General features: G+C 46.4%; 1 protein-coding gene across 8 annotated transcripts in view; it reads left to right on the forward strand.

The window, feature by feature from the left end:
- Window positions 1-20,950, forward strand: part of LOC106565694 (transcription factor EB) — a 70,068-nt gene that overhangs the window by 14,162 nt on the left and 34,956 nt on the right. Inside the window, exon 1 of one of the 8 annotated variants that reach the window (XM_082959287.1) lies at window positions 16,393-16,624. The exons of 6 other annotated variants lie outside the window; for them this stretch is intronic. The gene's annotated coding sequence lies outside the window, so the exon portion shown is untranslated. Of the gene's footprint in view, window positions 1-16,392; window positions 16,625-20,950 lie in introns of those variants that run through there. One more of the 8 variants, XM_045691689.2, reaches the window with a different exon arrangement.

A 20,950-nucleotide genomic window follows, 5' to 3' on the forward strand; every position in this document is an offset into this window, starting at 1 on the left:
CACTTTTGTTTATCTATATCACTTGCTTTGGCAATGTAAACATATGTTTCCCATGCCAATAAAGCCCTTTGAATTGAATTGAATTGAGAGAAAGGAAAGCGAGCGTGAGAGGGGGTGGAATATCAGTAAATGGAGGGTATTTAGTCCGTGACGTCAGTGAGAGTGTGGGACCGCCCAGACGTATACTCATCTCCCAAACGCCTGTCATTCCAACTCTGCCAGCATTCTGACTTTCACCCATGGTCAACAAATATCCAATTCAATTGTATTTGTCAAATGCGCCGAATACAGCTGGTGTAGACTTTATCGTGAAATGCTTACGAGCCCTTCCCAATGATGCAGAGTTTAAAAATACAGTAGTAACACAAGAATGGAGCTATATACAGGGAGTACCAGTACCAGATCAATGTGGAGCTATATACAGGGAGTACCAGTACCAGATCAATGTGGAGCTATATACAGGGAGTATCAGTACCAGATCAATGTGGATCTATATACAGGGAGTACCAGTACCAGATCAATGTGCAGAGGTACGAGGCATTTGAGGTAGATATGTACATGAAGGCAGGGTAAAGTGACTAGACATCAGGATAGATAATAATAAGGTATTTGAGGTAGATATGTATATGAAGGAAGGGTAAAGTGACTAGACATCAGGATAGATAATAATAAGGTATTTGAGGTAGATATGTACATGAAGGCAGGGTAAAGTGACTAGGCATCAGGATAGATAATAAGGTATTTGAGGTAGATATGTATATGAAGGCAGGGTAAAGTGACTAGACATCAGGATAGATAATAATAAGGTATTTGAGGTAGATATGTACATGAAGGCAGGGTAAAGTGACTAGACATCAGGATAGATAATAATAAGGTATTTGAGGTAGATATGTACATGAAGGCAGGGTAAAGTGACTAGACATCAGGATAGATAATAATAAGGTATTTGAGGTAGATATGTACATGAAGGCAGGGTAAAGTGACTAGGCATCAGGATAGATAATAATAATAATAGTAAAATAAAGACCAGAGTGTAAAAGTGTGTTAGTTTGTATGTTTGTGTTGTGTCGGCATGCGTGTGTGCGTATGTATTGTTTGAATGTGTGAGGGATTTGTGTGGGAGTGACAGTGTAGTGTGTATATATAAAGTCTAGTGAATGTGCATAGGGTCAGTGAGATAGAGTCAGTACAGATAGTTTGGGTACCATTAGTTGACTATTTAGCAGTCTTATGGCTTGTGGGTAGAAGCTGTCTCAGAGCCTGTTGGTCCGAGATCCGATGTGATTAGAGTGAACAGTCTATAGCTTTGGTGGCTGGAGTCTTTAGCAACTTTTCGAGCCTTCTTTTGACACCACCTGATATAGAGGTCCTGGATGGCAGGGAGCTCAGCCCTAGTGATGTACTGGGATGTCCGCACCACGCTCTGTAGCGCTTTGTGGTCAAGGGCGGTGCATTTGCCATACCAAGCGATGATACAGCCAGTTAAGATGCTCTCAATGGTGCAGCTGTAAAACTTTTTGGGGATCCGAGGGCCATGCCAAATCTTTTCAGCCTCCTGAGGGGGAAGAGGCGCTGCCGTGCCCTCGTAAATAATAATAATAATAATAATCTTGTCGACAGAGAGTCCCCTGTTTATTCAACCAATCGATGGTTAAACGTTTATTTTTCCATATATAGACACACCCTATATTTGAATAAAATCCACTATATGTATGCTACTGAGCTTGTCTGATGCTTTAAGCTCCTGAAGTTAACCGGTAATAGGCTACCCCAGCGGATGGCAACCTTTTCCATTTGGAGTGACAAGTCATCATACCATTTCTAATGATCTGCGCATCAGTTCTGATTTTCATTTAATTTATAATAAGGTCTTCATATCTCAAAATCAATGTCATGTGGCTATTAATCACAACTCTAGCTAAATGAAAATTATACAAATCTAAAAGTAACTTCTATTGCCATTGCCAGTATGTAAAAATAGACTACATAAAGCCAACAAATAAAAACATTGCAGCCTGCAGGTAGAAAATATCCTGATTTTAAAAATGAGTATTCTAGAAATCACATTGTCTACACATGGCCTGTCTGCAAGGATCTTAAAACATTGTTTCAACTATTAACTTGGTCAACCTGAAGCTTTCAACATTGTATCAAACATTGTATCAAATGTTCAGTTTCCTGCACCAGTGAGCTCTGGACAGACGGACACAGCTGTAGGCTATTAGCTGTAGGCTATTTGCGCAGGGATAAAAAGTAATCAGGTAGGCCTATTTTATGACGTTTCCACTCGGCTAGAGAATGACATTTTTTTCCCCCTTTCATGCTGAGGGGTTATCGAATGGGAGACAGCTGGAAAGATTTTTGAAATAGAGAGAACTATTGTCATTCTCAGTGGATGTAAAAACACTTTGTTCTCTTACTGTTTGTTACCTACAGTGATGGTGAGTTAAGACAATCAGAAATACTATCAGATCCCCCAATAGGCACATTTCTAAGTCTACATTTGATTTCTAAGTCTACATTTGATTTCTAGGTCTACATTTGATTTCTAGGTCTACATAGGTCTACATTTGATTTCTAGGTCTACATTTGATTTCTAGGTCTACATAGGTCTACATTTGATTTCTAAGTTTACATAGGTCTACATTTGATTTCAAGGTCTACATTTGATTTCAAGGTCTACATTTGATTTCAAGGTCTACATTTGATTTCTAGGTCTACATTTGATTTCAAGGTCTACATTTGATTTCAAGGTCTACATTTGATTTCAAGGTCTACATTTGATTTCTAGGTCTACATAAGTCTACATTTGATTTCTAGGTCTACATTTGATTTCTATGTCTACATTTGATTTCAAGGTCTACATTTGATTTCTATGTCTACATTTGATTTCTATGTCTACATTTGATTTCTATGTCTACATTTGATTTCTAGGTCTACATTTACACGCAGGCCAGGTAGCCTAGGCCTAGTTCTATGTGTAATCAAGAGTCTTTACTCAAGATTAACAGGAGTGATCCAAACAAAAGACAATGAATGAATTGACTCATAAATGGAATGAAATAAAACCTTTTTCTCAAGGTTAGCCTAGGTTGTGCGCTCTGCCAGCAACGTGTCCACTCCTACAATGACGACAGTAAGACTGAAATAATAATATATTGAGTGCATTAACAGAAATGACCTTAACAAAACAAATGTAGATTAGAAATGATGGGAATTAATGGAACATACTACTGGTGATACTGGTGTGCGATCCCCGCACCCCTGGATTAGTCCTCTCAGATGGCCGTGAATCAGACGGGTGGCTCGTGTGCCATCATTTTTAGATATATTTGCCACTGCTTGACAATTTTTTTTGGAGGTCGACCCACAGCCTATCGACCAAACAATCGACCAGACGACTAAATGGGGTCAGCGCTAGTGTTGACCATGTTAAGTCCTTAGTGATGTGGATGCCAAGGAACGTAAAGCTCTCGACCCGCTCCACAACAGCCCTGTCGATGTGGATGTGGGCTTGCTCTCTCATCTTTCTCCTGTAGTCCACGATCAGCTCCTTGGTCTTACTGACGTTGAAAGAGAGGTTGTTGTCATGGCACCACATTGCTAAGTCTCTGACCTCCTCCCTGTAGACTGACTCATCGCCGTCGGTGATCAGGCCTACCACTGTCGTATCATCAGCAAACTTAATGATGGTGTTGGAGTCGTGGGTGGCCGTGCAGTCTTGGGTGAACAGGGAGTACAGGCGGGGACTAAGCACACATCCCTGAGGGGCCCCCCTGTTGAGGGTCAGGGTTCAGTCCCAGGGTCCCTAGCTTGGTGATGAGCTTGGAGGCGACTATGGTGTTGACCGGTGAGCTGTAGTCAATGAACAGCATTCTCACATAGTTGTTTTCCCCTCTTGTCCAGGTGGGAGAGGGCAGTGTGAAGTACAGTTGAGATTGCGTCATCTGTGGATCTGTTGGTGCGGTATGCGAATTGGAGTGGATCGTAGGGGGTAGGGTTCCCCAACTGGCGCTGATTTTATTTGACCCTCCAAGTTTTCTGAGTAAAAATGTTTTTGCAAACTTGAACATAAAAGACTAAAAATACCAGAAAATCAGCTCCAAGTGATTTTAATTTTCAAAATCTGTTCCCAAGTATTCCCACGCATAATAGAGAGATATGTGATCGTATACAAATGTAATCAAGGTTTAAAATGATTACGTTTTAGTCAGATATTATATCTGTTATATCTGTTTGGGCTTCTTGCAGTCTACATAATATTTGTATTTGGCGCCCTGACCATTCACTCAAGAAAGAATCGGCCTGCAGCTGAATCTAGATCCTTGGTCTAGATGGTCTGGGAAGATGGTGTTGGTGTGTGTCATGACCAGCCTTTCAAAGCACTTCATAATTACAGATGTGAGTTCTACAGGGGGATAGTCATTTAGGCAGGCTAACTTGGATCTCTTGGAACAGGGACAATGGTGGTCAGCTTGAAACATGTTGGGATACAGACTGGGACTAGGAGATGTTGAACATGTCTGTGAAGACACCTGCCTGCTGGTCTGTGAAGACACCTGCCTGCTGGTCTGTGAAGACACCTGCCTGCTGGTCTGTGAAGACACCTGCCTGCTGGTCTGTGAAGACACCTGCCTGCTGGTCTGTGAAGACACCTGCCTGCTGGTCTGTGAAGACACCTGCCTGCTGGTCTGTGAAGACACCTGCCTGCTGGTCTGTGAAGACACCTGCCTGCTGGTCTGTGCATGCTTTGAGAACAGAAAATATATAAAGATGACTTTATCCCATTACTCAACAGTATGAAAGCAGATCTAATTAAATAGAAACAATCTCACAGGTAGAATAAACCTCTTCAGAATGGCATGGCTCCCAAAGTTTTTAGATTTATTCTTGGTAATACCAATTACCCCACCAAAGACATTCTTTAAAAAAGTACTTGGTCATAAAATACTTTATATGGACAAATAAAACTCATAGAATGAAAATGAAAGTTTTACATCTTACTAAATCTGAGGGTTTAAAACTTCCAGACATGGAATTGTATCAACTCCCCACCCAGGCGTTTACTTGCCACATGTAGTTAAATGCACTAAAGAGGAACAATGGGTCCATATTGAAGATGCTCATCCCCTTAGTTCCAGTGAAGGGAAATCTTAACGCTACAGCATACAATGACATTCTAGAGCATTTCTGTGCTTCCAACTTTGTGGCAACACTTTGGGGAAGGGCCTGCACAGAGCCCTGACCTCAACCCCATCGAACACCTTTGGGATGAATTGGAACGCCGACTGCGAGCCAGGTCTAATCACCCAACATCAGTCCCCGACCTCACTAATGCTCTTGTGGCTGAACGGAAGCAAGTCCCTGCAGCAATGTTCCAACATCTAATGGAAAGTCTTCACAGAAGAGTGGAGGCTGTTATAGCAGCAAAGGGGGGACCTGTTACATGGAGCGGAGCAGGTGAACCCAAGAGCAGACTCAGACGAGGAAACTGGGATAAGGTGACCAAGGTATTTATTGAAAAACGGGGAAGATGGGGTGAAGGCCAGGGAAAGCTCTGGCGGGTTGCAGGGAGTCAGGTGCTGAGGCTGAGGCTGGAGCGAGGGGAGTTGGGGCTGGGTAAGCAGGTCCGGAGAGGAATCTAAAGAAGCAGTAGTGTGGGGAGTCCAGGACAGGGTAGCAGGACTGACGAGACGTGGGACTGGAGACAGGGACCAGAGTCATAGTGGACAGAACTGTAGCGGAGAGGAAAACAGCGCCAGTCAAGGGAAAACGGGCACAACACGAAAACAGGATCTATGCAGGAACAAACGGCTAAAAACGCAGACTGACTGAACAGAGGTTAAGATCTGGCAGTGTGGAAGTGGCAGGACTGAGTATTCGATTAGGTCTTGATTATGGAACAGGTTGCAGCTGGTGGGGATCTGCTCTGCCTCCAGCACACCTGTTTCTGCCCACACAATCACACACACAGAGAGAGAAAGAGGGTGAGAGCACTGGGGGAGTGGTGGCAAGTTAGGGAGACACAGGATGACAAGTAGAGGGTGGTGACAGGAGCAGATGTAACAGGACCAACTCCATATTAATGCCCATGATTTTAGAATGAGATGTTCGACGAGCAGGTGATCATATAGTGTACTATAAAGTACAAAAGTTATGGGCAACATTAGAAAGTTGGCTGTCAGAAGTATTACAATGTAAATGAAGATTTAATCCTCTGTCAGCATATTTCAAGACATGGCTTATGAGTCCTGGAAATCAATCAATCCTCTGTCGTTAACACAATGGAAAGGTCAAATGCTTTATTATCTATCTATCTTTCAACATGAAAGTGCGTGGGTGACGGAGAGAAACAATGGTTTAAAGCGATGAGAGTGATGCGGGAGATGGGGGTGTGAGCAGGTGGGTCTGGGCAGGGGTGATGTTGTGGATGTTTGTGTGCGTCTGTATGAAGAATAATAAAAACATTTAAAAAAAGAACATGCCCTGGTATTCCGTCTGGTCCGGCGGCCAGAGTGTTAATTGTTAATCTGTTTAAAAGTTTTGTTCCCATCGCCACGGAGACATCGATCATTTACATAATTTAGCTCTCATCCAGAACGACTTACAGGAGAAATTGCTCAAGGGCACACCGATTCACCTAGAGCCTCGTGATTCAAACCAACAACCTTTCGGTTACTGGTCCAACTCTCTTACCCGCGAGGCTCCCTGAACACACAGTCTTCCAGAAAAAAATGGTCTTTAATGCAAGGCATAGTGTTATATTCATTGAAGCAAACATTAAAGGCATTTAGCTTGTTTGGGATTTCTGCATTGCTGGGCAAGTCATAGCTAGGTTTCCTTTTGTAATCTGTTATCGTCTACAAGTCCTGCCACATACAGTGAGCTCAAAGTATTGGGACAGTGACTATTATTTTATTTTTTTGTCTCTATACTCTAGCACTTTAAAATGATACAATGACTGAGGTTAATGATACAATGACTATGAGGTTAGTGATACAATGACTATGAGGTTAATGATCCAATGACTATGAGGTTAATGATACAATGACTATGAGGTTAATGATACAATGACTATGAGGTTAATGATACAATGACTATGAGGTTAAAGTGCAGACTGTCAGCTTTAATTTGAGGGGATTTTCATCCATATTGGGTGAACCTATAGAAAGTACAGCACTTTTTGTACATAAACCCCCCCCCCCCCCCCCCACACCCCATTTTAAGGGACCAAAAGTATTGGGACAAATTCACTTATACAGTATGTGTCACGGTTGTTGTCGGTGAAGGAGGACCAATACGCAGCAGGTACGTGTATGCTCATCTTGAGAATTTATTAACTTCAAAAAATGAACGTACAAAATCACAAAACAAAAAGAACGAACGAACAACTACAAACAGTCTGGCTAGCATAGGCTCAACACAGAACAATCACCCACAAAACCCAAACACAAACACACCCTAATATATGGGACTCTCAATCAAAGGCAGATAGACAACACCTGCCTTCAACTGAGAGTCCCAACCCCAATTAACCAAACATAGACATACACTCACTAGACTCCACATAGAACTACCTAGACATAAACCAAAACCCGGAAATACTAAACCAAACACCCTTTTAACAAACACACCACCCCGAACCACATAAAACAAATACCCTCTGCCACGCCCTGACCAAACTACAAAACAATTAACTTTATATACTGGCCAGGATGTGACAGTACCCCCCCCTTAAAGGTGCTACCCCGGAAGCACCTTAACAAAAAAAAAATAACCCCAAACAATACCCAAAAGAAAAATTCCCCCTTACTAAAGGGAGGGAAGGGAGGGTGGCTGCCGTCAACGACGGCACTGTGCTACACCCCCTCTCCCCAACCCACCCATTTTTTGGAGGTGGCTCCGGCTCAGGCCGTTCCAGGCTGTCTGGGCAGTCTGGCAGCTCGGGACAGTCTGGGCAGTCTGGCAGCTCGGGACAGTCTGGGCAGTCCGGCAGCTCGGGACAGTCTGGGCAGTCCGGCAGCTCGGGACAGTCTGGGCAGTCCGGCAGCTCGGGGCAGTCTGGGCAGTCCGGCAGCTCGGGGCAGTCTGGGCAGTCCGGCAGCTCGGGGCAGTCTGGGCAGTCCGGCAGCTCGGGGCAGTCTGGGCAGTCCGGCAGCTCGGGGCAGTCTGGGCAGTCCGGCAGCTCGGGGCAGTCTGGGCAGTCCGGCAGCTCGGGGCAGTCTGGCCACTCCGGCAGCTCGGGGCAGTCTGGCCACTCCGGCAGCTCGGGGCAGTCTGGCCACTCCGGCAGCTCGGGGCAGTCTGGCCACTCCGGCAGCTCGGGGCAGTCTGGCCACTCCGGCAGCTCGGGGCAGTCTGGCCACTCCGGCAGCTCGGGGCAGTCTGGCCACTCCGGCAGCTCGGGGCAGTCTGGCCACTCCGGCAGCTCGGGGCAGTCTGGCCACTCCGGCAGCTCGGGGCAGTCTGGCCACTCCGGCAGCTCGGGGCAGTCTGGCCACTCCGGCAGCTCCGACGACTGTTGACTGACGGGCAGCTCCGACGACTGTTGACTGGCGGGCAGCTCCGACGACTGTTGACTGGCGGGCAGCTCCGACGACTGTTGACTGGCGGGCAGCTCCGACGACTGTTGACTGGCGGGCAGCTCCGACGACTGTTGACTGGCGGGCAGCTCCGACGACTGTTGACTGGCGGGCAGCTCCGACGACTGTTGACTGGCGGGCAGCTCCGACGACTGTTGACTGGCGGGCAGCTCCGACGACTGTTGACTGGCGGGCAGCTCCGACGACTGTTGACTGGCGGGCAGCTCCGACGACTGTTGACTGGCGGGCAGCTCTGATGACGACTGTTGACTGGCGGGCAGCTCTGATGACGACTGTTGACTGGCGGGCAGCTCTGATGACGACTGTTGACTGGCGGGCAGCTCTGATGACGACTGTTGACTGGCGGGCAGCTCTGATGACGACTGTTGACTGGCGGGCAGCTCTGATGACGACTGTTGACTGGCGGGCAGCTCTGATGACGACTGTTGACTGGCGGGCAGCTCTGATGACGACCGTTGACTGGCGAGGCTGGGTTTACGCACTTGCAGTTTAGTGCGGGGAGCGGGAACAGGACGAGTCGGACTGGGTGGACGCACTTCCGGGTCCGCACGAGAGACAGGAGCTGGAAACCCAGGGCTATGGAGGCGCACAGCCGGTCTAGATCTTACCTCCTGCACAACCCGCCTTGGCTGGATGGAACTAGTAGCCCTGTACGAGCGGGGTGCTCGTACAGGGCAGACTGGGCTGTGCAGGGGCCTGATGGTAGCCGTGCGTAGAGCGGGAGTTGGGTAGCCTGGTCCTCGGAGGCGTACCGGCGACCAGATGCGCTGCGCAGGCATCCTCCTACCAGGCTGGATGCCCGCTCTAGCACGGCACCTGCGAGGGGCTGGAATAACGCGCACCGGACTGTGCGTGCGTATGGGTGAGAGTGCGCTCCTCAGCGAAACATAGCGCTCTCCACCCCATACGCTCCTCCATATAACCACGGGTAGCTGGCTTCCGGCTCTTCTTACGCCTAGCCAAACTACCCGTGTGCCCCCCCAAAAAAAATTATTGGGGGTGCCTCTCGTGCTTCTCCTTCAGCGCGTACTTGGCCTCGTACCACCACCTCTCTGCCTTGGCTGCCTCAATTTCCCACTGCGGGCGTCGATAATCCCCAGCCTGGTGCCAAGGTCCGGCCCCGTCCAGAACTTCCTCCCAGGTCCATTTCTCCCGCAAGTCCAACTCGAATTCCCTCTGCTCCTTCTTCTGCTGCTTGGTCCTTGAGTGGTGGGTGATTCTGTCACGGTTGTTGTCGGTGAAGGAGGACCAATACGCAGCAGGTACGTGTATGCTCATCTTGAGAATTTATTAACTTCAAAAAATGAACGTACAAAATCACAAAACAAAAAAACAACTACAAACAGTCTGGCTAGCATAGGCTCAACACAGAACAATCACCCACAAAACCCAAACACAAACACACCCTAATATATGGGACTCTCAATCAAAGGCAGATAGACAACACCTGCCTTCAACTGAGAGTCCCAACCCCAATTAACCAAACATAGACATACACTCACTAGACTCCACATAGAACTACCTAGACATAAACCAAAACCCGGAAATACTAAACCAAACACCCTTTTAACAAACACACCACCCCGAACCACATAAAACAAATACCCTCTGCCACGCCCTGACCAAACTACAAAACAATTAACTTTATATACTGGCCAGGACGTGACAGTAATGTGTATTAAATTAGTCAAAAGTGATGTATTTGGGCCCATATTCCTAGCACGTAATGACTACATGATATTATCAAGCTTGTGTCTCTACAAACTTGTTGGATGCATTTGCCGTTTGTTTTGTTTGTGTTTCAGATTATGTTGTGCCCTGTAGAAATGAATGGTAAATAATGTATTGTGTCATTTTAGAGTCACTTTTATTGTAAATAAGAATAGAATATGTTTCTGAACACTTCTACATTAATGTGGATGCTAACATGATTACGGCTCCTCATGAATGAATGGTGAATAATGATGAGTGAGAAAGTTACAGACGCACAAATATAATACTCCTAAGACATGCTAAACTCTCACCATTACAATAACAGGGGAGGTTAGCATTTTTTTTGGGGGGGGTGATACAGTATTTGTACGTCTGTAACTTTCTGACTCAGTATTTGGTCCCCACGAGGATAGTCAAACAAGCGTGTGTGTGGGCCCAGCCTCCTCTCTCCATAGGCCATTGTTAAGAGCACAAGGCTTTCTTGGTCAGATTTCCATCCCACACAGACGCTTAGGGATTGGTCAACAACAACCGGCATGCAGCTGCTCTAGCCAATCAGCAGGCTGCCTGCCCCAGCCCTGCCCTTGGCCCAAAATAACACTGTAAATACACTGCTGTCTCTATCAGGCTATTAAAGGTGCCCCAGTGTGTTTGCAAACAAGGCCTTGTTGTTAGCAGTGTGAATGTGAGAACCATGCCTCCCAGTGTTTCAGTGAGCCTATGAGACGAGAGTTCAGTGCAAGTCTGCGTCTCCTCATACCCTTGAAACTGATGTGTCTCAATATATCCAGTAGGTTTGGATGGAAACCAAACCTGGGTCTGGGGATGGAGAGACCCCAGCAGAGAGGTGAGGAGGAGTGGAAGAGGGGAAACGTTGGGTGGCCCTTTTAAAGCACAACACGCATCCCCTTAAAAAAGCCTAAATCAGCCTGCTGAATCTCTCTGTTGTTGGTGGTGGGTCACCCTGGGGCAGATCCTAAATCAGCCTGCTGATCTCTCTGTTGTTGGTGGTGTCACCCTGGGGCAGATCCTAAATCAGCCTGCTGAATCTCTCTTGTTGGTGGTGGGTCACCCTGGGGCAGATCCTAAATCAGCCTGCTGATCTCTCTGTTGTTGGTGGTGGGTCACCCTGGGGCAGATCCTAAATCAGCCTGCTGAATCTCTCTGTTGTTGGTGGTGTGTCACCCTGGGGCAGATCCTAAATCAGCCTGCTGAATCTCTCTGTTGTTGGTGGTGTGTCACCCTGGGGCAGATCCTAAATCAGCCTGCTGATCTCTCTGTTGTTGGTGGTGGGTCACCCTGGGGCAGATCCTAAATCAGCCTGCTGAATCTCTCTGTTGTTGGTGGTGGGTCACCCTGGGGCAGATCCTAAATCAGCCTGCTGATCTCTCTGTTGTTGGTGGTGGGTCACCCTGGGGCAGATCCTAAATCAGCCTGCTGAATCTCCCTGTTGTTGGTGGTGGGTCACCCTGGGGCAGATCCTAAATCAGCCTGCTGATCTCTCTGTTGTTGGTGGTGGGTCACCCTGGGGCAGATCCTAAATCAGCCTGCTGATCTCTCTGTTGTTGGTGGTGGGTCACCCTGGGGCAGATCCTAAATCAGCCTGCTGAATCTCTGTTGTTGGTGGTGGGTCACCCTGGGGCAGATCCTAAATCAGCCTGCTGATCTCTCTGTTGTTGGTGGTGGGTCACCCTGGGGCAGATCCTAAATCAGCCTGCTGAATCTCTCTTGTTGGTGGTGGGTCACCCTGGGGCAGATCCTAAATCAGCCTGCTGAATCTCTCTGTTGTTGGTGGTGTGTCACCCTGGGGCAGATCCTAAATCAGCCTGCTGATCTCTCTGTTGTTGGTGGTGGGTCACCCTGGGGCAGATCCTAAATCAGCCTGCTGAATCTCTCTGTTGTTGGTGGTGGGTCACCCTGGGGCAGATCCTAAATCAGCCTGCTGATCTCTCTGTTGTTGGTGGTGGGTCACCCTGGGGCAGATCCTAAATCAGCCTGCTGAATCTCCCTGTTGTTGGTGGTGGGTCACCCTGGGGCAGATCCTAAATCAGCCTGCTGATCTCTCTGTTGTTGGTGGTGGGTCACCCTGGGGCAGATCCTAAATCAGCCTGCTGATCTCTCTGTTGTTGGTGGTGGGTCACCCTGGGGCAGATCCTAAATCAGCCTGCTGATCTCTCTGTTGTTGGTGGTGGGTCACCCTGGGGCAGATCCTAAATCAGCCTGCTGAATCTCTCTGTTGTTGGTGGTGGGTCACCCTGGGGCAGATCCTAAATCAGCCTGCTGATCTCTCTGTTGTTGGTGGTGTGTCACCCTGGGGCAGATCCTAAATCAGTCTGCTGATCTCTCTGTTGTTGGTGGTGGGTCACCCTGGGGCAGATCCTAAATCAGCCTGCTGAATCTCTCTGTTGTTGGTGGTGTCACCCTGGGGCAGATCCTAAATCAGCCTGCTGATCTCTCTGTTGTTGGTGGTGGGTCACCCTGGGGCAGATCCTAAATCAGCCTGCTGAATCTCTCTGTTGTTGGTGGTGTGTCACCCTGGGGCAGATCCTAAATCAGCCTGCTGATCTCTCTGTTGTTGGTGGTGGGTCACCCTGGGGCAGATCCTAAATCAGCCTGCTGAATCTCTCTGTTGTTGGTGGTGGGTCACCCTGGGGCAGATCCTAAATCAGCCTGCTGATCTCTCTGTTGTTGGTGGTGGGTCACCCTGGGGCAGATCCTAAATCAGCCTGCTGAATCTCTCTGTTGTTGGTGGTGGGTCACCCTGGGGCAGATCCTAAATCAGCCTGCTGATCTCTCTGTTGTTGGTGGTGTCACCCTGGGGCAGATCCTAAATCAGCCTGCTGAATCTCTCTGTTGTTGGTGGTGGGTCACCCTGGGGCAGATCCTAAATCAGCCTGCTGAATCTCTCTTGTTGGTGGTGGGTCACCCTGGGGCAGATCCTAAATCAGCCTGCTGATCTCTCTGTTGTTGGTGGTGGGTCACCCTGGGGCAGATCCTAAATCAGCCTGCTGAATCTCTCTTGTTGGTGGTGGGTCACCCTGGGGCAGATCCTAAATCAGCCTGCTGATCTCTCTGTTGTTGGTGGTGGGTCACCCTGGGGCAGATCCTAAATCAGCCTGCTGATCTCTCTGTTGTTGGTGGTGGGTCACCCTGGGGCAGATCCTAAATCAGCCTGCTGAATCTCTCTTGTTGGTGGTGGGTCACCCTGGGGCAGATCCTGATTGATTAGTCAAAGGCCACATTCTAAAACACACTGACCAACCAATCAATACGCTTGACACACAGCACTGCCCACAATGCTCTCCAGAGCCATACTGTGGTGTGAGATAGAGTTTGGCCATCATCATTTCAACCAACAGCATTAGGATAAACATATCTATATTATATAACTAGAACACATAGCTTGATAATTCTCCAGGCCAATATTGACTGCCCAGAGAATTTGCAGAATTGTAAATCCTGTTTGATTGAAGGTCCATAAAAATGTGTTGTATTGAAGAGGTCATGACCTTTAGAGAATGAACCTATGTTCAGCATGCTGTTTCTGTGTCCGAGGTCACATAGCCAGGAAATGCATACAACAACAGTGTTGTTGGTTCTGATTGGTTATATATTTAGTAAATGCTGTTCAGTGACAAAATGATCTCATCAGGGTACGAGAGACAACCAGATGTTCAGGATTTTCTTCTCCCTACTACCTAGCAACTGTCCCATTCACCTTATCACTGTGATTATCACTTACTGTGGTATCACCATGGTTATCTGTATGAGTAACAGCCGCAGCCCAGGAGGAGTTAGCTGAGACCCACTAGTTGGTCCAGCCCACCATGTGGGAAACACTGGCCGTGTTCGAGAGAATCAAATACCTGATTTATTCTGGGTCAACTGGGACTGACTGATCCACCAAATAGTTATTTATGATGCAAGGTGATTTCAGGTTTTTAATGTCACGTGCACAGGGAAATGCCTTTTGTACATCAGTGAATGACGGCTCGCTGGCAGTGCCGTCTGCAATGTTGAACAAGCCCACTGCCTTCCTCACCAGCACTGAGGTGAGGAATTGGGTTTTTGTTTTGTCTTGATTTGTTTTGTCTGGTCGTTCCTTTGAGTGATCACATGACTTGTGGTTCTTGTAAACATGAACCCTGTGACCCAGGCAATCACAGGGTCGCTCTGTGTGTGTGAGTCAGTTGTTATGCAACCTCGTTTCTGGTAAAGGGAACCTCACACTTCCTGTAAAATCACTACATGAAGGAGCTTTTCTCCTCTCTAGAGACTCTGAGAGGTTCAGCCTATCAGGGAGGTTGGTACAGAGATCTTTAGTGGTTCACCCTATCAGATGTGTCTGAACAGGATCGGTACAGGGACTCAGCTACACAGCCAATCGGAGGGGTCAGAAAAATGACCCTCGGGGACACAGCCAATCGGAGAGGTCAGAAAAAAGACCCTCAGGGACAGACTATGAGACCTTGGCATGGTTCAGCATAGTGGAGAGGTGTGACTGAGGAGTGAACTGAGTCACTTCTCTGGGGTCAGGCTGTCGAGACACTGTCTTCCATCTCTCATCTGTGTGTCAACACCAGACCTGAATCAGGAAACAGGATATGATCTTGTAAAGGGGCAGAATGGGAAGTAGGTAGAAGCTGCCCTTAGCCACTGATACAGGGTCAGATGTTAATGAATCCCTCCCTCTAATGATTTAGGATTGTGAGTAGGGTAATCTGGTCAAATACTACCTAGAGTGCAGAATTGCACCAGCAGAGGGGGCTAAAGTATTTTCTGAACAGACTGGAGAGAAACTCTTACCTGTGTACAGGTAGAATGTGTGAGGTTGTGGGAGTGAGGGGGGGTTAAAGGACACAGACTGGAGAGAAACTCTTACCTGTGTACAGGTAGAATGTGTGAGGTTGTGGGAGTGAGGGGGGGTTAAAGGACACAGACTGGAGAGAAACTCTTACCTGTGTACAGGTAGAATGTGTGAGGTTGTGGGAGTGAGGGGGGGTTAAAGGACACAGACTGGAGAGAAACTCTTACCTGTGTACAGGTAGAATGTGTGAGGTTGTGGGAGTGAGGGGGGGTTAAAGGACACAGACTGGAGAGAAACTCTTACCTGTGTACAGGTAGAATGTGTGAGGTTGTGGGAGTGAGGGGGGGTTAAAGGACACAGACTGGAGAGAAACTCTTACCTGTGTACAGGTAGAATGTGTGAGGTTGTGGGAGTGAGGGGGGGTTAAAGGACACAGACTGAGTGAACGCAGTGTACAGTTCCTGAAATACCTGAATTTACTATCCACATATCACTTATTTTTTTAGTAAGCTCTCATTCAACCAGTATCAACCTGTTTGGACCAACTTTTCCTTCAATTAATCACAAGGACAGACATGTTTTTAAAAAGTTATTATTGTTGTCATGGTATGGCAAATCTGTCATTCAGTTTGTTGTGGCTGTTCACCTATTGCATTTTTCTAAATGGTTTGGGCAAAGTTTGATTCTTCCTCTCTACTCATGCCTTTATGTCTCAGCAATGTCGTTCCTTAGGCTGGTAGCTGATGGAAAATGCCCTCATTCATTTCCAGAGGGAGTTGTTGCTCACATGGCTGAACAGCACTCTGTCATGTAACAGACGACATTATGGTCTGCTACCATTCTGTTGAAGATACCAAGCACAATAAACATGTAATACCTGTGTTTGTTATCAGAGCCTTATCGCTTGGAGAGCCTTATCGCTTGGAGAGCCTTATCACTGTGGAAGTGTGTGTGTGTGTGTGTGTGTGTGTGTGTGTGTGTGTGGAGTCTGTGCGTCAGGCCCCGACTCTCAATCAGAGACGTAGCTGCCCCCTCTTTCTTGGCATTTGTGTCTGTGTTTTTGTGTGTGTTTCAGCCATACTCACAGCTCACAGGGAAGGGGAATGGATTTCCCAGCTTGGGGGCAGGGTTCTGTGAGAGTTCTGTGTGTGTGTTTGACAGGGGGCATCTGCTGCGGGGTTCCGGACACTGAGTCCCCTTTGTTCCTCCCATGGACAGCGATATTCTGGACACCCTGGCATTCATTTATGAGGAGGAGGAGAGGAAACACAGTTGGTTTGGGGAGGAAGGGGCAGTGACTAACCCTGTCCCTGTGACTCTTTGAGTGGAGAGGCGCGGTGTCACGAGCAGAGACCAGAGAGAGACTGTATAAGAGCTCAACCCGGCTAGCAGAGTACTCTCACTGAGTGTCTGTATGAACGGTGTGTAGTGGTAGAGGTGTCTGGAATACAGCAGCAGACAGTATGTTGATCTGACGATTGTTGAATTGTCCTTCTCCCTGGTAAGGATGTAGGATCATCCGTGTCGTGATCTTTCCCCCCTTCTGCCTCTGTTTCCATCTGGCTGTGGGATTGTCTCTGGATATAATACGATACAATATGATTGGACTCTGGAATTTCCTTATGTGTTGGGTTGTGCTACTGACCGTATCAGCAGTTTGTGACTGGACAGTAAGCAAGGAATGAGATATAATTTGTCACTGGGCAAGTAGGTTGTTTGAATACATGCTTTGTGTGGTGGGTTGGTGAGTAGACTGGCTTCATTGAGTCACAGATATATCCATGTATAATGGATAACTTGCCATGGAGAATGGAACAGTCATGTTTATATAAGATTGGATGGAAATCTCAGTTATGTACATCCAAACTGTTACTGCTACTGCAACGGCTATGGCTACGGCTACTGTTACTGCTACTGTAACTGTTACTGTAACTGTTACTGCTACTGTTACTGCTACTGTAACTGCTACTGCTACTGCAACTGCTACTGTTACTGCCACTGTACCTACTACTGTAACTGCTACTGCTACTGTTACTGTTACTGCTACTGTTACTGCTACTGCAACTGTTACTGTAACTGCTACTGCAACTGCTACTGTTACTGCTACTGTTATGGCTACTGTACCTACTACTGCAACTGCTACTGTTACTGCTACTGTTACTGTAACTGCTACTAATATTGTAACTGCTACTAATACTGTAACTGCTACTGTTACTGCTACTAATACTGCAACTGCTACTGCAACTGCTACTGTTATGGCTACTGTTACTGTTACTGTAACTGCTACTGTTACTGCTACTGTAACTGTTACTGCTACTGTAACTGTTACTGCAACTGTTACTGTAACTGCTACTAATACTGTAACTGCTACTAATACTGTAACTGCTACTGTAACTGCAACTGTAACTGCTACTGTAACTGCTACTGTTACTGTAACTGCTACTAATACTGTAACTGCTACTGTTACTGCTACTGTTACTGTTACAGCTACTGCAACTGTTACTGTAACTGCTACTGTAACTGCTACTGCTACTGTTACTGTAACTGCTACTGTTACGGCTACTGTAACTGCTACTGTTACTGCTACTGCTACTGCTACTGTTACTGCTACTGTTACTGCTACTGCTACTGTTACTGTAACTGCTACTGCAACTGCTACTGCTACTGTTACTGTAACTGCTACTGCAACTGCTACTGTTACTGTTACTGCTACTGTTACTGCTACCATTTACTGCTACTGCAACTGCTACTGTTACTGTTACATGCAACTGCTACTGCAACTGTATCTGCTACTGTATCTGTTACTGTAACTGTTACTGCTATTGCTACTGCTACTGCTACTGTAACTGCTACTGCTACTGTAACTGCTCTGCTACTGTAACTGTTGTTGCTACTGCAACTGCTACTGTTACTGCTAATGTAAATGCTACTGCTACCATTTACTGCTACTGTAACTGCTTCTGCTACTGTTACTGTAACTGTTACTGCTACTTCTACTGTTACTGTAACTGTTACTGCTACTGTAAATGCTACTGCTACTGTTACTGCTACTGCTACTGTAACTGCTTCTGCTACTGCTACTGCTACTGCTTCTGCTACTGCTTCTGTTACTGCTACTGCTTCTCTTACTGCTACGGCTACTGTTACTGTTACTGCTTCTGCTACTTTTACTGCTTCTGCTACTGTTACTGCTACTGCTTCTGTTACTCCTACGGCTACTGTAACTGTTACTGCTACTGCTACTGTTACTGTTACTGCTACTGTTACTGCTACTGCAACTGTTACTGTAACTGCTACTGCAACTGCTACTGTTACTGCTACTGTTATGGCTACTGTACCTACTACTGCAACTGCTACTGTTACTGCTACTGTTACTGTAACTGCTACTAATATTGTAACTGCTACTAATACTGTAACTGCTACTGTTACTGCTACTAATACTGCAACTGCTACTGCAACTGCTACTGTTATGGCTACTGTTACTGTTACTGTAACTGCTACTGTTACTGCTACTGTAACTGTTACTGCTACTGTAACTGTTACTGCAACTGTTACTGTAACTGCTACTAATACTGTAACTGCTACTAATACTGTAACTGCTACTGTAACTGCAACTGTAACTGCTACTGTAACTGCTACTGTTACTGTAACTGCTACTAATACTGTAACTGCTACTGTTACTGCTACTGTTACTGTTACAGCTACTGCAACTGTTACTGTAACTGCTACTGTAACTGCTACTGCTACTGTTACTGTAACTGCTACTGTTACGGCTACTGTAACTGCTACTGTTACTGCTACTGCTACTGCTACTGTTACTGCTACTGTTACTGCTACTGCTACTGTTACTGTAACTGCTACTGCAACTGCTACTGCTACTGTTACTGTAACTGCTACTGCAACTGCTACTGTTACTGTTACTGCTACTGTTACTGCTACCATTTACTGCTACTGCAACTGCTACTGTTACTGTTACATGCAACTGCTACTGCAACTGTATCTGCTACTGTATCTGTTACTGTAACTGTTACTGCTATTGCTACTGCTACTGCTACTGTAACTGCTACTGCTACTGTAACTGCTCTGCTACTGTAACTGTTGTTGCTACTGCAACTGCTACTGTTACTGCTAATGTAAATGCTACTGCTACCATTTACTGCTACTGTAACTGCTTCTGCTACTGTTACTGTAACTGTTACTGCTACTTCTACTGTTACTGTAACTGTTACTGCTACTGTAAATGCTACTGCTACTGTTACTGCTACTGCTACTGTAACTGCTTCTGCTACTGCTACTGCTTCTGCTACTGCTTCTGTTACTGCTACTGCTTCTCTTACTGCTACGGCTACTGTTACTGTTACTGCTTCTGCTACTTTTACTGCTTCTGCTACTGTTACTGCTACTGCTTCTGTTACTCCTACGGCTACTGTAACTGTTACTGCTACTGCTACTGTAACTGCTACTGCTTCTGTTACTGCTACTGTAACTGTTACTGCTACTGTAACTGTTACTGCTACTGTAACTGCTTCTGCTACTGTTACTGCTACTGTTACTGCTACTGTTACTGCTACTGTTACTGTTTCTGCTACTGCAACTGTTACTGTAACTGCTACTGCTACTGTAACTTCTACTGCTACTGTTTCTGCTACTGCTACCATTTACTGCTACTGTAACTGCTACTGCTACTGTAACTGCTACTGCAACTGCTACTGTTACTGTTACATGCAACTGCTACTGCTATTGCAACTGCTACTGTAACTGCTACTGTTACTGCTTCTGTTACTGTTACTGCTTCTGTTACTGCTACTGTAACTGCTACTGCTTCTGTTACTGTTACTGTTACTGCTACTGTAACTGCTTCTGCTACTGCTTTTGCTACTGCTTCTGTTACTGCTGCTGCTTCTGTTACTGCTACGGCTACTGTTACTGTTACTGCTACGGCTACTGTTACTGTTACTGCTACTGTTACTGCTACTGTTACTGCTACGGCTACTGTAAATGTTACTGCTGCTGTTACTGTTACTGCTACTGCTTCTGTTACTGCTACTGTAACTGTTACTGTTACTGCTACTGTTACTGCTACTGCTACTGTAACTGCTTTTGTTACTGCTACTGCTACTGTAACTGTTACTGCTATTGCTACTGCTACTGTTACTGCTACTGCTACTGCAACTGCTACTGTAACTGCTACTGTTACTGTTACTGCTACTGCAACTGTTACTGTAACTGCTACTGTAACTTCTACTGTTTCTGCTACTGCTACCATTTACTGCTACTGTAACTGCTACTGTAACTGCTACTGCAACTGCTACTGTTACTGTTACATGCAACTGCAACTGTTACTGCTACTGTAACTGCTACTGTAACTGCTACTGTAACTGCTATTGCGACTGCTACTGCAACTGCTACTGCTATTGCTACTGCAACTGCAACTGCTACTGTAACTGCTATTGCTACTCTAACTGCTACTGTAACTGCTACTGTTTCTGTTACTGTTACTGCTACTGTAACTGTTACTGCTACTGTAACTGCTACTGTAACTGTTACTGCTACTGTAACTGCTACTGTAACTGCTTCTGTTACTGTTACTGCTACTGTAACTGTTACTGCTACTGTAACTGCTACTGTAACTGCTACTGCTACTGTAACTGCTACTGTTACTGTAACTGCTACTGCTACTGTAACTGCTACTGTAACTGCTTCTGCTACTGCTTCTGTTACTGCTACTGCTTCTGTTACTGCTACTGCTACTGGTACTGTTACTGCTTCTGTTACTGTTACTGCTACTGCTTCTGCTACTGCTACTGGTACTGTTACTGCTACTGTT

Source organism: Salmo salar, chromosome 12 (assembly GCF_965601325.2).
Source record: "Salmo salar chromosome 12, fSalSal1, whole genome shotgun sequence".
In the NCBI taxonomy this organism is placed as follows: domain Eukaryota; kingdom Metazoa; phylum Chordata; class Actinopteri; order Salmoniformes; family Salmonidae; genus Salmo; species Salmo salar.